Below are 15048 nucleotides of genomic sequence, written 5' to 3' on the forward strand. Positions count from 1 at the left end.
GAAAAGTGCCCCTCTGACAAAAAATGAAAGAGAAAATCTGGAGGGCAAAGAAAATTAAGGAGCAAGAAGACCCTTTTCCATATAAATTCAACCTGATCATGGGCCAAAATAGTGTAAAATACAAAATGTTTGCACGCTGTGTGCGCACATTGTCACAATAAAAGCATTTTCATCCCACCATGGGCGAGATACACAATCTTTGCACGCGTTTTGTCCCAATAAAGCCTTTTTTGAAGCTCAAATACATATGTACAGTCTCTCTAAAAAACAAAACCGGTATAATTATGTATTTGCAAAGTCTGCAATTTATTTTCTTGTCTTTGCCCCCGAAATTTTATTCACCCCCCGACCAAGAAAACTGGCTACGCCCTTGTATTTTGGGTTAAAATAGTTTTGTTTTTGCGCGCTTCGCCGCAACAAAAAGTCCCAGTAAACATAGGCGTAGATCCCGGGGATGGCACATTCAATCATCCCCCCAATGTTGATGCCTGATGTATGTGTGTTTCTGACCAAATTAAGCTCATATTTGGCCATTTTAGCCCCCAAAGAACAATTTTTGCGCGCTTCGCGCGTATATAATCCACTTTTACATCAAATTTCATTCGTTTAGCTTCCAAATGGCAAACATTTTAGTGTGCTACTTTAAAACATTTCCACAATTCCACATATTTTATATCAATGACATGCGTACAATTTCATTGCACTTGAATACAAATTTTAGTATCATTAATGCCATTTGAATGACCCAGAATTTTTAGTAGAATGGTACATTAGGATGGGGGGGGTCAAAATAGTTTTGAACCTATATGAGGGGGGGTCAACAAAGTTTTAGGTCCATTAAGAGAGGGGGTCAAAAAAGTTTTGGGTTCGCGAAGAGGGGGGGTTAAAAAAAATTTCGACATGAAAAAAAAATTTCCCAGCCCCCCCCACCAAAGTATTTCTGAACACTCCTTATCATGTACTTTGAAGGTGGGTGTTGTTATAAGCATGGTTGTCAAAATATTTTCCTATAAGTATATAATTGCAGAAACCAATGCTTAGAATAAAAATCCATTAAAGTTATATACTTATAGTTTGTACGGATTTCTGAACGGAACTCCACATATCTTCTATAATATCTAGTACGCCTTTCTAGGCATGATCTAATTTGCCTTAATAGTCAATGGTTAAAATGTTAAGGTGTTTTATTAACTGGATGATCCCTATCACGGTCTCTTACTCTTGCTGACCATATTCTTCCATTATGACCCTCTCTTTATTACACAATAACCGGGCACAATAAACAAAAAAAAATATTTGCAAATAGGTCGCAAGGTCACACTCACATAAGAACGTTTGAGACCAATTGCAATCACACCCCGGTAATCTCACTTGTCTCTCGATCAGGTGCAATTTGAAGCTATCAAATAAAACTGTTCGTGTGCAATATTCGCTGTAATCTGTGTCGGTCCATAGACTCATTACTCGTTGACTGCCGATAAAACGCCCAATAAAGACTTAGTCACCGGACCGCGCCGGCCAGTTAAAGTACATACCCTATCACACCACTCCACACCATACATAAATTCTCCCAGTCACATTTATGAAATTAAAAAAAGTCAAATTTTAATTTAGTTCTTTTAAAGTTTGACAGAGGCGGGGTTCGAACTCACGGCGCAACGCTTAGTACTCTATGAGCCTAGCGCCTTAGACCACTCGACCACTTGTCTTGTTGTTTTTCATCTGAAACTTATTTAAAAATATAATCGCAACTTCAACATAGGCCTACCACGTGACAAGCAAAGGCAGAAAACGTATTATATTTTGGAATTTTATCTGCTTAAAACATTAATGTGTATTATAATAGAGCTACCGTTATTTATATTGTTGAATTCTCAAGCGCATCATTTCGAATTGGGTTATACAAATATAGGAAATACACACCTTATTGCCTTTTAACAATAACCAATGACACTAGCACGTAATTCCAGTCAAGCACCAATCTTTAATCCTATTGTTGAAGAGGATAATAAGCTTATACTTATGTATAGTATTATTAAAAAGCTTAAGTCTTTGTTTGGCTAAATCCTGTTCAAGTGTGGCTAATCCTGTACGAATGTTAGCGGCGAATGTCAGGTTATTATTTCCCAGTCTTGAAAAAAATTGCAGGCAGAGGTGGGAATCGATCTCGGTACCTCCCGGTTAAAAAGCACTGTGCAAAACCACTAAGCCAACTAAATATCTGTTGTGAGATGCTTGACATTAATCGTTGATATTGCTTAATGGAACAAACCGCGGAATTAAATCAGTAATAAAAGAAGTAGATTCTTATTTAGCGGCCAAATTGGATAAAAGGGGAAATATTTGTCCCTGCTCTAAAGAAAATATAGGTTAGAAAATTATCAAATAAATTTAAATTAAAAATTGAGATTTTATATTTATTTATTTCACGAGGCGGCATTTTCACAGACAAACACTGTATACGCTAAAAACTCGACCCTCATTACTAGATGATGGCATAGCTCAGTGTTAGAGCATCAGACTGGTAATGGCAATATCGTTGGTTCGAATCCGCCCGTCAGCAATGGTTATTATGATTTTAATGCTACGCTACAATTTGTTCAATTTTTTTTCGTTTATTTATTTATTTATTTATTTATTTATTTAAATAATTTGATATATTTGAAAGGGGTATTTGAGCAATTTGAAATTTTTACCCCGTATAATCCTATGGGGTCATTTTGAACCCACCCCCTCCCAAATTGCCTAACTTAACGCACAACACCTATGAGTTTAAATCATACATAATGATCAGTACGTCCATCATGAATGAGTGGTCACTGCATTCATTTGGGAATGTGTAGGGACTGCAGCTTGATTCACCATCCACAACATGATAATGTGTGCACATGCTACATTATATACACTTGTAGGCCTATGTTGTTGTTGGTGTATAAGTAATGGGCCTTGCAATTGAAATGCCTCAAGCTTTTAATCCGATATTCAGATTATCTATTTGTTTTCATGAATTGGAAGACATTCTTTGATGTATTACTGAGCTCAATGATCTGAAATTACTGGAGTGTGAGGTCAGCATAGTATTTTATTAACAGAAAGTATAGAGGCCCTGCATGAAATTATCGATTGGCTCCAAACAAAGGATTTGAGCCGGTGTCCTTCACCGTAGTTATGGCGGAGTGCAATCCATTCAATCAAATGTTGTCATCAACCTATTTGATTGCAATCATGCTTTTGTTGAATGCATTTGAGTAGTCCGCCATATTTACGGGATGATATGTCACATGCAAGGCCTCTATTCTCCAAATTCATTTCCTAATGTATGTGAGAATGATACAATAATGACATGATGAACATAGTCATTGATGCATCAGTTTTAAAATAGACTAGGCGGTTACCATATTTGGCGGTTCTCGGCTGGGCGCGATTACCAGGCTGATGGTGACATGCCCATACGACAGTTTTTACTAATTTGACCTCACATGACCCCTGGCGACCCCAAAATTACCTTCCAAACATTTGGCTCTAAATGTTGACTGTACCCACCAAGTTTTATGCCCATACGACAGTTTTTAGTAATTTGACCTCAGATGACCCCTGGGTGACCTTGGATGACCCCAAAATGACCTAAACTTATAACTCTAAATGTTGACTGTACCCACCAAGTTTCATGTCCATATATGAGTTTTTACTAATTTGACCTCAGATGACCCGTGGTGACCTGGATGACCCCAAAATGACCTTCAAAAATGTTGTTTTAAATGTTGACTGTACCTACCAAGTTTCATGCCCATACGACACTTTTTAGTAATTTGACCTCAGATGACCCCTGGGAGGGGACCCCGGTGTCAGATGACTGTAAAACGAACATAAACATCTTCTTGCCAGGACAGAACTACACCCACCCACCGCGTTTGAGCCCCGTACGACCTAGTTTTATACCCATATGACAGTTTTTAGTCATTTTACCTCACATGACCCCTGGGAGGGGGCCCCGGGGTCGGATGACTTAACGAACATAAACTTCTTCTTGCCAGGACAGAACTACACCCACCCACCGAGTTTGAGCCCCGTGCGACCTACGACGGCCTCACATTAGCAGTCACAGACAAAACCTAAATCTACAGAATATATCCATTACTCGTCGATACTCGAAAGAGCTCAAAATAAATAACTTAGAAAATTTTCTTGATGTCCTTTAACATGTTTCCATAGTTAACCATCGTTAGCCATGGATATCTATGCTGTAGAACTGACCGGTGACTAAGTCCGATTTATTGGGACGTCTATCGACCACTCGACGAGTAATGTTCAGGGTCTATGGCCGGTCAGATGATTGTAAAATTAGCACCTCCCCCCACTGCCCCAAAACTCGCATGGGTATTTGCATCTCAAATATACATTCGAATAAGAACGAATACTCCTAGCTTTGGTTAACCATTCTTAATGTATTTACTTGTATTTTGAAAAGACGTCAGTTTTACTTAAGACACTTGCAAAGAGTTCAACCACAGACGTTGTGAATATATGACGGATGTCAAGAACTCGAGGATATAATTACTGGTAAACGTAGCACACGATTTCAACTCATTACTGTGAATGTTGCCAGGAAGGAAATTGCCAACACGCTGACAAAATCAATCAAATAAAATCAGTCAGAAAACATGCGTTTTTGACGTGTTTTATAAGATTTAACTTTATCACCAGCCTTTCTAGGCCAGATAAGTGATTTAAACAATTATCCTTCATGTCATGTAGGCCTACATGGATAACTGACTCTTGAAATATGTATATTGCTTCTAATGCTTGAACAACCAGGGGCGTATCAAACGAAAGTGGAAAGTGACACTCTTGGGTAAATTTGTTGTAGCTCTAATTGTTATTATTGGTCATTTGAGTTCGTCCGTGTACGCCTGATGTTATTCTTACCTATATATTATCTACCAAAAACGTTTCAAAACGTAGAGTTCCTATTGTTAAAGACGTATACGCATATTATATTTACTTTAGATTTTAATAATTTTTGGGCCACAGTGCTCGAGAATCTAAGAATGAGGGATAAGGTGGTGAGGGGTCACATAGGGACTGATAACGGGTGCGTGGGATTTTACTATCGTGGCGTATGAATGCGTCAAAGTTGGCAGCCCTGCGTGAGATATTTAGTACCTATTTACTACGAGATACAACACATGAAATGTTCTATTTAAAAATATATATATGCACCTGCTATACTAATCCCAAAGGTATCATACACTGCTATATCCAGTAAAAACAAGCCATATTTACGTGTACTTAATAATTAGAAATATAGATTTGCGCGTTCATTTTGACTTCTAGAAGCTTTCTTGGTAAAGTGGTTTTGAACAGATAATCCTCTATAATCCTCTAGATGTTGGAGTTTGTGCTTTTGATCCGCATTTCGCAAACATTCTAATACCAACGCAAATACTTTACTGGATGTATGGTAATCACGACAACTCCAGGTAGGCCAACTTACGACAAAATGTTGTAAAGGAATTACTAAGTTCCACCCTAAGACTTTGTTTAGAAAAGGGTATTTTATCAAATTGATTTTTTGAAGTATTTGGTAGCACATTTTGTTTGACACAACTGAATGGACAAAATTAATGAGCCATTGCGACCTTAAGTAACAATATGTGACATTGTATTTGGACCAAATAGGTTACCCATAACTATAGGTTAATGAACGCGTATTACTTGTTGGGAGACAAATTAGACAAAATAATGCACGCGCGCTGATGTTGATGCGTCTAATGCACGAGCCCCGAATGCAAGTGCATTAGTTTGTCTAATTTCTCGAGCAACAAGTAATACGCGTTCATTACCCTATTTCATACACGAGAAGAAAAAACACGTGATTTTTGCTGTTTTTTAAACAGAATTATCACTAAAAATATTGGAAAACAGAACCAAATATAAATGCATCAACCCGCCCAAAAATGAATCAACCTACGCGACGCGAACACGTGTGCAAGCACTGCGCATAGTACGCGGAGTGCACAATATACACAATCAATTTTTCTAACGATTGGTTCGCGCTATCTAAGAGTGTATGAAATTTTATTATGTTTTAATTTTGTAAGCAACTTTCCGAGTTATTTTATTTAGGTAACTTATGAACCCTTTTACATTGAGTTCAGTTTAGTTTAACCAAATTAAGGGTTTTTGCTTAAACTATATGCGGAGACTACCATGCCACCATTTTGCCACTATACTATCATGTTTGAAGTTCAAAAGCACTGAAGTATGTATCATACAGATACATGACAATCAATGACTTTCATTAAAATGACTTTAAAGGCGACTATTTGGTAATCAATCAAAATGCTAAGATGAAGTCATACGTATATTTGTTCAGACATAGCAAAACACATTATTTTGGCAGCAAGAAGGCAGGGAATCTCACAAAATAAACGGTCGCGTCAACTACTAGGAGCTAGGAACACTTGTTCCAATTTTCTATCTCGATGAAAATCGTGCGCGCTTGTAGGTAAGCGAAATGAGCCTGAATTGACAAGCAAATAACTTGTTCAAATGGTTTGACCGAAAGAAATACATGTTTGATTTCTTTTCAACAAAAGAGGTGATCGTATTGCAGCTAGAGTTGGTTTGATTTCTGTAGGGGCATTTGTGAACTTTGTGAAGGCCTGTATTACACACTTGGCAAGATCGCTCTAGTTATTTGTGAAAGGTGACTCAAATAGACCCACACACAGTACAAGTTTACTTACGAAAAAGCTTTCCTTTTGCAAATGCCATGATTGTAGTATTATGATGACATTCATACCTAAAAAAACTTAGTAATAGTCTTATGACATCTGAGTGTTGATAATCCCATGTCAAGCAGGTTTCAAAGCATCGTAACGATTGCCAACTGCTTTGTGCCACGATATGGAGCCAAACTTGTGTATCAAGTTATTATCGGAAGTATGTGTCATACTGAAGAAACGACGCTGGCTTTTAAACATTATACGAGTGACATGGTGAATTTTGGTATGTTATTTGGAAGTTCACTGATTTTCCCGTAAAAAATTCCCAGTGGAATTCCCCCCGGCCACAGATTCCATATTACTTACAAACTTTTTACGGGAAAATCAGCAGAGGTCATTCGTGATGTTCTTTGTGGGTAACTTTCTTTTTATTTATTTGGACATGTGCAATTTCAACCGTATGAGTTGCAATTTGGTGTGTCTGATGTGCTCCCAGGTCCAACAAATATATCGTGCAAAGGTGGGCGGCCAAGCCCTTAACACAACCATAGTCCTAATTCGATTCATCCTATATCCCTATAGCACAGTGGCGTAGCTAGGGATTGTGCGCGGAGCGTGCGAAAATTTGCACAAATATGGCCTATCATTAATTTTAGTTATAATGAAGTTGAAAATGGGTCTTATTGATATTTCAAATAATTCTGTGCTGAAATGCGCGCGAACCGGGCGAAAATATTGATTTTCATCGCGTGGAGGGGCGCAGAATCGAATAAGTGTTGATTTAAATGATGTACTCCATAACCACACGGAAAGGTGCAAAGTAAGTTATTGTGTAGATGTCGATGATTCGATCGGTCAATTTAAGATGCATTGTAATATACCTGCGGTACGTTTACATTATTTGCAACTCTGTTCTGCCTGCATCGTGGTGCGGAGAAAGGTTAAATCAAAAGTGTCACTAATGGATTTAATAAGTTCAGGTATTAAATGGTCGTCATTAAATACGTCATTGCTGTAATATGATAACCTTCCTAATAGCGAGGACAACAACAATAATTACAACAGATATAGAGACAACTCAGCCACTGACACCCCGAAAGTATTCAAGTTCATTTGCACATGAAAACTGTAAGAACTCACAGAATAAATTGTATTTAAACATTAGGTAAACAAATTCTGCGTCACAATGTTTGTTTTGGTTTTTGGAATTTGACCTTAAAATTTACGACTTCATGACATTATCATTCGAAATCAACAAAATAAATTTCACGAAAATATGGCCTCATTCTTTCGCTTGAGTTTTTGAACATGTTAAATAGATTCTATAATGGTTCGCTGGTTAATAGTAAAAGCAGCTTTGACCTAAAAAAATGGTGAGAGGGGCATATTTACGAATTCAGGCTAAATTCAAAATTAATATAAAATGTTTGTTTTGTGATCGAATGAAAAAAATTATTTTTGCCATTGATTGACATTGTGTCTGTCAATGATTACCCTACAGTTTTTACTCCAAGGGCTCTCCAAATATTTTTTGGTAATGATAGAGTGAATCCACTGGCCCTCTATAATTACGCATAAAGGTCCGGTAACCCTACGTTTTTGTTATCATGCATAGATTTATGACCTCAGACTGAGGCAAGCGGTTCTACCGTGAATACCCTCTATATGTTCTTATATTTATGAACATCCATACCAGAAACGTACGTAAAATAACGACACTTTTCATTTTGCTATCAGTAAGTCTTCAAGACAGTTTGTAAGGTCAAACAGGCATATATGATATGATTTGCATAAAAAGAATTTATTACCACAAACCCATGATCCATTATACATTCAAACCTGAAAAATGCCAATGATACTATTAATTATTTCCGTTTAGTGTGTTTATATCCTTAACCGAGAAATCGCGTCCTATAATGAACTTTTTGAACCTAAAAAGTGTCTGAATCTTTAGACACTTAGGACCTTTGCAATTGTGTGGCCCTAGTAATATCGAAAACCTGGCTAGGCTACTGCCGGTACCCCTTGCCTGTAGAGTGTATAATAAAGACAACATATCCTTAATGCTCTGCGTGCTAGCAATGCGCTTCAATGGAAAAAGTTCAAGTTTTGAAATATTTTCTCAAAATATCAAGAGCTATCTTAAGAACTACTGAATCAATACTAGGCTTGTTTGTACTCATTTTAATGCATTTTTCATGCTGATTCCAAATATGGTCATGAAAATTTGCATTTCTGAAATTTTTGAATTTTGATTTTTTTTTAAAAACTTGTCGTCTGCAGTCGACACCCGCGTGAAGAGAGTTAAGACAGTATTGAACTGTAGAAATGTCCGCAAACATGCAGACTTGAATCAATGCATTTACAGCCAATAATCGAATGTGGCACTGATATGGGAAGACACTCAAAAGCAAGGCTTTTGTCTGCGTCAAAGAAAATACATGATATTGATGTTAGAGAGGGCTCTTGATTGTCTTTTTAAATATTAGATCGCGACTCCCACATTCAACTGACATATCATAAACTAACCCTTTCCCACCTTCATCAAACTAAATTTAAGAAATGCATTTTACGTTAGAAACATTCAAACATTATAAGCAATGAGCACCTGTATGATAATTATTTGAACTGAACAAAAATGCTTTTGAATTACAAACAAATATACGACATGTTTATAAGGGTTATTTCTGTTGTTTTTATCTCTGATTTGCATGTTTTGTGGAGTGCGATGCCTTCTTCGGAACATTTAAAAGTTCATTAAATGTCGCCCGTGTTATTGAATGTTGTTTATTCATTAAAATTTTTATCTCAAGCATATCAACATCCTCAGCTGAGCAGGTGAATGGTGTACTTTCCTGGTTTTGTGAAGCAATGATGTTGACTTTACATGCGGCAATTTTATCATGTTTGTATTTTTGAAATCCTAAAGTCGTCCTAAATATATAGCTTCTGACGGACAAGTATTAATTAATTTTATTAATTAATAATGTAAGGAAATCCAACCATTTTGAGTAGCCGCCCTAACCTTACCTTACTCCAATTCCAGCACCCTTAAGGATTCGACCACCAACTTTTGCATAGTATTTTTGTGGGACCTGATCTTGATGTATATCTTCAATAAGTAAGGTCAAAAGTTTTAATATGATGTTCGGCTTTTCCTCCCAGCTATACATAATTATACACTTTTAGTACATATCATTAGATTTATAGAGTTTACTCGTTAAATGTCAAAAATGTAAATTTCTAATGATTTACCATAACTTATTTGATATCAGAAGGACATTCATCGTATTCAGAATGCAATTTGGTGTGTCTGATGTGCTCCCAGATCCAACAAATATACTGTGCAAAGGTGGGTGGCCGAGCCCTTAACACAACCATAATCTTAATTCGATTCATCCTACATCCCTATAGTCCGCGAAGCACAACTCGGTCCAATACTTGTATATGGTCAATTCCAGCGAAAGCGGACAAAATTCTCTCTATGTTAACTTTCCACTTTAAAATGTCATTAATAAAGGAAATCACGTTATTGATGGAGCATATCATGTCAAGTCCAATGTGCTCTCTTTGTGCATATAGGCCTTTACTAGCAAGTCATACCAGGCGACAAGTTATGATGGCTTAAATGAATTGGCGTTACCCACGAATTCAAAGATAAAGCACCATATATGTCATTGAATGTCCTTCAATCAAAATGAAATTATTACCGTTAGAAAGACGTTTGCATGATCTCTCATCATATGTAAAACGATTGAATTCCACCGAAGTTTGTGGACTCTAGAGGCCATTAAGTCAATTTGGCTAATAATTTTGTTACCCGCGTATCAAAAATAAAATGATCGTTCTGAAAAATGTTAAGTGAATATGCCATAAATGACTATATCATGAAACGAAGTTTCGTTCTATAATTCTGAGGTCCAAGTGATTATTTTATGCAAATACGTTTTACCCATAAAATTCCATAAAATCAAATTTGACGTTACCCACGTATCAACTGTTACCCACGAGTCCAGCTAATATAATTGCCATAACTTAAATTAATATTTAATGACTTTGGACACTGAATTTAGTTTGACAAGCGCTTAAAATTGTAAATCGTAAAAATAAGTTCACCGCTTTAAAAAAAGAATCTACGACGGTTTAAACTTTTGTTACCCACGAATCCCGAATAGATGCTAACCTTGAAAAACAAGGAGATTGTTTATTTTAAGTTTAAATCAGCACATATTCAAGCCATGGGTATGCTATAATTTTTACAGTACTTACAGTTTATGCACCTAAGAAACGCAAACCCCAAACGGTACTACAGTACTTATAGCTTTACCCACGAATTCGGCGTTACCCACGAATCCAAGGATTTACTCGTAAATTATATGTTTCTTATGCATCTTAACATTTTGAAAACATGCGAAATAGGTTCCAAAACAGTCCTGTTTAATAGCGTCCTCTTGAAGGTATACTGAAGCTGTATCATGAAGTTTTGATTGATTATCCTAAATTACCATTTTTTGGGTAAATGCAATTGGTTAGAGAAACGGGAGTCATTGAAACACAATGGAGGAATAACCGCATGATAGTTTCCAACCTTCTGTAATATTTTCATTTTGCCGCTTACCAATACATACCTTCAAATATGTGTTACCCACGAACATTTTGGTTATCCACGAATCCCTACTTAAATTATAGTTAACAATGTATTGATAGTGTTTTAGTTCATAGGAACTGTCAAACACGAGTTAATAGAATATTGCTGCATGAAAATATGGAATGATTTTACTAAAATAATAATATAAAACTGTTTGCTCTGTCTATTTGAATTTGGCAACTTCATTATTCTCAAGATTTTTATACCCAAAATGCTATAATGATCCATTCTAAATATTCCATGTAGTTTGTATTTTGATTAAAGTTCATTTTAGTGCCATTGCAGCCTGAATTATTGACATACGGAAAAGTATTTTTATTTTTATTTAAAAAATTAATAGGAATTGCTATTTTCCAGACGCTGTTACCCACGAATCCATCCGAGATCCTCATCCTGCGACGAGATACAAAATCTAACTTTATATTTATATGAAGCATTTATTCTAATCTTTCGAAATAATACAGTAATGTTAAATGACAGCCACTTTGGAAAGAGTTCGAAGAATTGAAACAATCTTAACTGTACACCTGGTTCTTTCTTAAAATTTGTAATAACCAAAATATTTCTTTGTAGATATATGTAATAAAATTCTATTTTACGTTCAAAGTCTTCACCGATTTCTAGTGTATATGAGTCACACATAAAATATTGAAAGATATTAAAGAAAGTGAAATTTTATGGCGTACAACAGGTGAAAAAGGCTTGAATTCGTGGGTAACATGCATATGCGCATTTAACACTTTATTTGGTCTAGCAAGAAAAGTTATTTTTCAATCCGATGGCACTTCCACCTGATGATTCACTAGATATGATCGTCTCATTTGATAAGTCTAGAATTGAAAAGGAAAACATTTTCAAAATGGCCCCATAGAGAATTTTGTCCCGCTTTGGCTGGAATTGACCATATACTTGAACTTCGCTGCACAGATATATCATGATAAATCAAAACGCAGGTTGGGTAACAATTTAAAAGATGATCTTGCAGTAATAAAATAAGTGTTGATTAAATGATGTACTCCATAACCACAAGGAAAGGTTCAAAGTAAGTTATTGTGTAGATGTCGATGATTCGATCGATCAATTTAAGATGCATTGTAATATACCTGCGGTACGTTTACATTATTTGCAACTCTGCTCTGCCTGCATCGTGGTGCGGAGAAAGGTTAAAACAAAAGTGTACTGATGGATTTAATAAGTTCAGGTATTAAATGGTCGTCATTAAATACGCCATTGCTGTAATATGATAACCTTCCTAATAGCGAGGACAATAACAATAATTACAATAGATATAGAGACAACTCAGCCACTGACACTCCGAAAGTAGTTAAGTTCATTTAATAGTTGTGTTGTGATTATGAGTGTTAGGAGTGATTATGACCTATTCGCTGTAGAAGTGACGTAACAATCGGATTAACTACCATAGCAATAGATGAATACAATTTTTTTATTAGATCGCCCTGCACTACAAGCAGATTGCACTAATCACCTGTCCATGTCTGCAAACATTGATTGAATACAATACCGCTCTTTTCAAATATACTAATCTTCAGGTGCGAGTGATTAGCATTTCTTTGACATCTATGGTTCAATGCATAGGTACCGCGTGAACGATATAGTGCAGGGCGATAATTCAAAATTGTATTCACCATTGCTATGGTAGTTAATCCGATTAATGAAGTAATTTCTATGGCGAATTGCTCTGTTCATTTCCGAAACACTTTCACATAGAGTGTAACTGACCAGGGGTGAATTGCACTAACACTTACAACGCATCGATGGGTTTAGAACTTACGACGTTGGTAGTGAAATGGACCCCTATGTCATTATATTTATAAAATTTACTTCGAGGACTGTTATATATCAAAAATGTGAAAAATATAAAATTTTAATAATTTGTCATAAAATTTGTATTATATCGTGAATTTCAAAAAATTAAAATTATTATTATATATCAGAAAGACATTCTTCGTATTCAGAATGCAATTCGATATGTCTGATGTGCTCTAATGTCCCACAACAAATACTGTCGAAATGCTCAAAACGCTCATTCCAGATCCCTTACGACCCATCGTAAAATCCATTTCATTAAAATGACTTACGACCGCTACCCTTCGTAAGTAATAGGGGAATCACATCAGGAACCCTTCGTTACGTCTAGTAAAAGGGTATTCGTAACTTGCGACCGATTACGTGAGTTACGAATAAAGGTGTATTTTTAAGTCAATATTTATTGTGAAGAAATATCAAAAAAATACAAAATATCATTAATACTAATTCAGGTAAATTCATATGAAAATAACGGGAAATTATTCAAACATTGAATACAATTATTTGCCATTGTTATCCAGCGTCTTGACACCCTGGTAATATTGACATAATGTTATAAAGCTATATATTGGTCTCTGTTATGATTAATTTAAGGAAAGAACATATTCATTTAATTCTAATTCTGATATGCTTTGTTTAAAAACACATAAGAGCCCCAAGGAATATACAAGAGTACAATGCTATTGCAAATACGTATTATTCAATATTATGATAAGAACAATTATATGCCTCAAGTTGTGTTTAACAGTGCGTTCAATTTTCTCAAGTGTACAACGTCATTACCATGTGATGCTATAAACAATAGGAATGGACCGTTACAGCTCTCGTGAGTTGGTAATTGCTACTATTTCATAGTTCGTCGACTTACTCTACCCTACTACATATTTGTTATTTTCCTTGTTCTTCGGATGTGAATTTCAGACCAACGGCTTTTTGAGCAATAAATTGAAAGATAGTGTTAATCCCAGTTGACACGTTTTGAAGTGTTAGTCACGTGACAATGTCATTCAACCATGCCAAATAGATAGCTACTTTAACAAGTTCCGTAAGACGGAATACTCTAAAAAGCTGCCGTTTTACAAAATATAAACATGTAAGATTTTTGCAAGTGCTCAAACATATTGCTTGTGTCGGTTTTTCAACGTTATTAAACACAAACAGGAATTAGCAGTTGCAGAGAGAAAGGTAGGAAGAGGGAGAGATAGTTATACGTATGTGCACTGAAGCGGGAAGAGAAATTGTACGAGAAAGAAAAGGAGAAGGAGGAGGAAGAAGAAGAAGAACGTGGAAAGGAAAGAAACAAAAAAATATACATTTACCATGTTTACAAATACAATGTATCAAACAAGGCTGAATTAAAAATCTAGGATTACCCAAGAAAACCTTCAAAGGAGGGTTATTTCCATTGGGGTCCAATCAATGTCATCAACAAAACGTGGTATAGATATTATGAAACTTTAATCTAAGCAATGATTGGCTCTTACATAGGTGCTACATTTTGTTAATATAGAACTTGTATTTTCCCTATTATCATGGTTATAAAAATATTTGGCCGTACACTACGAATGAGCCGTAAAGTCGGCAAATTGTATTCTGAGTTACAGTGTAAAATGTGCGTGAAGGTCGTATTCATAAGTACGTCAATTTGGTGCGACATGTATCTTCTTTGATAGCGCCAGTCAAACACTGTTTAAACCAAACAATATTAAATCATATTGCTGAAGAGGATTAAAGCTTCTGCCTATTTCTATAGAATCCTTAAATAGCTCTAGTCTTTGTTTGCTTTGGCTAAATCCTGTTCAAGTGTTGGGTTACAAAGCATTGTATTTTGTCTAGGTATATATA

At 35.9% G+C, this 15048-nt stretch overlaps 1 protein-coding gene across 1 annotated transcript in view; it reads left to right on the plus strand.

Annotated features, from left to right (window-relative positions):
- Positions 1-15048, plus strand: part of LOC140163015 (neuronal acetylcholine receptor subunit alpha-9-like) — a 174203-nt gene that overhangs the window by 129732 nt on the left and 29423 nt on the right. The gene's annotated exons all lie outside the window — the stretch shown is intronic.

This window comes from Amphiura filiformis, chromosome 10 (genome assembly GCF_039555335.1).
Source record: "Amphiura filiformis chromosome 10, Afil_fr2py, whole genome shotgun sequence".
Lineage (NCBI taxonomy): Eukaryota > Metazoa > Echinodermata > Ophiuroidea > Amphilepidida > Amphiuridae > Amphiura > Amphiura filiformis.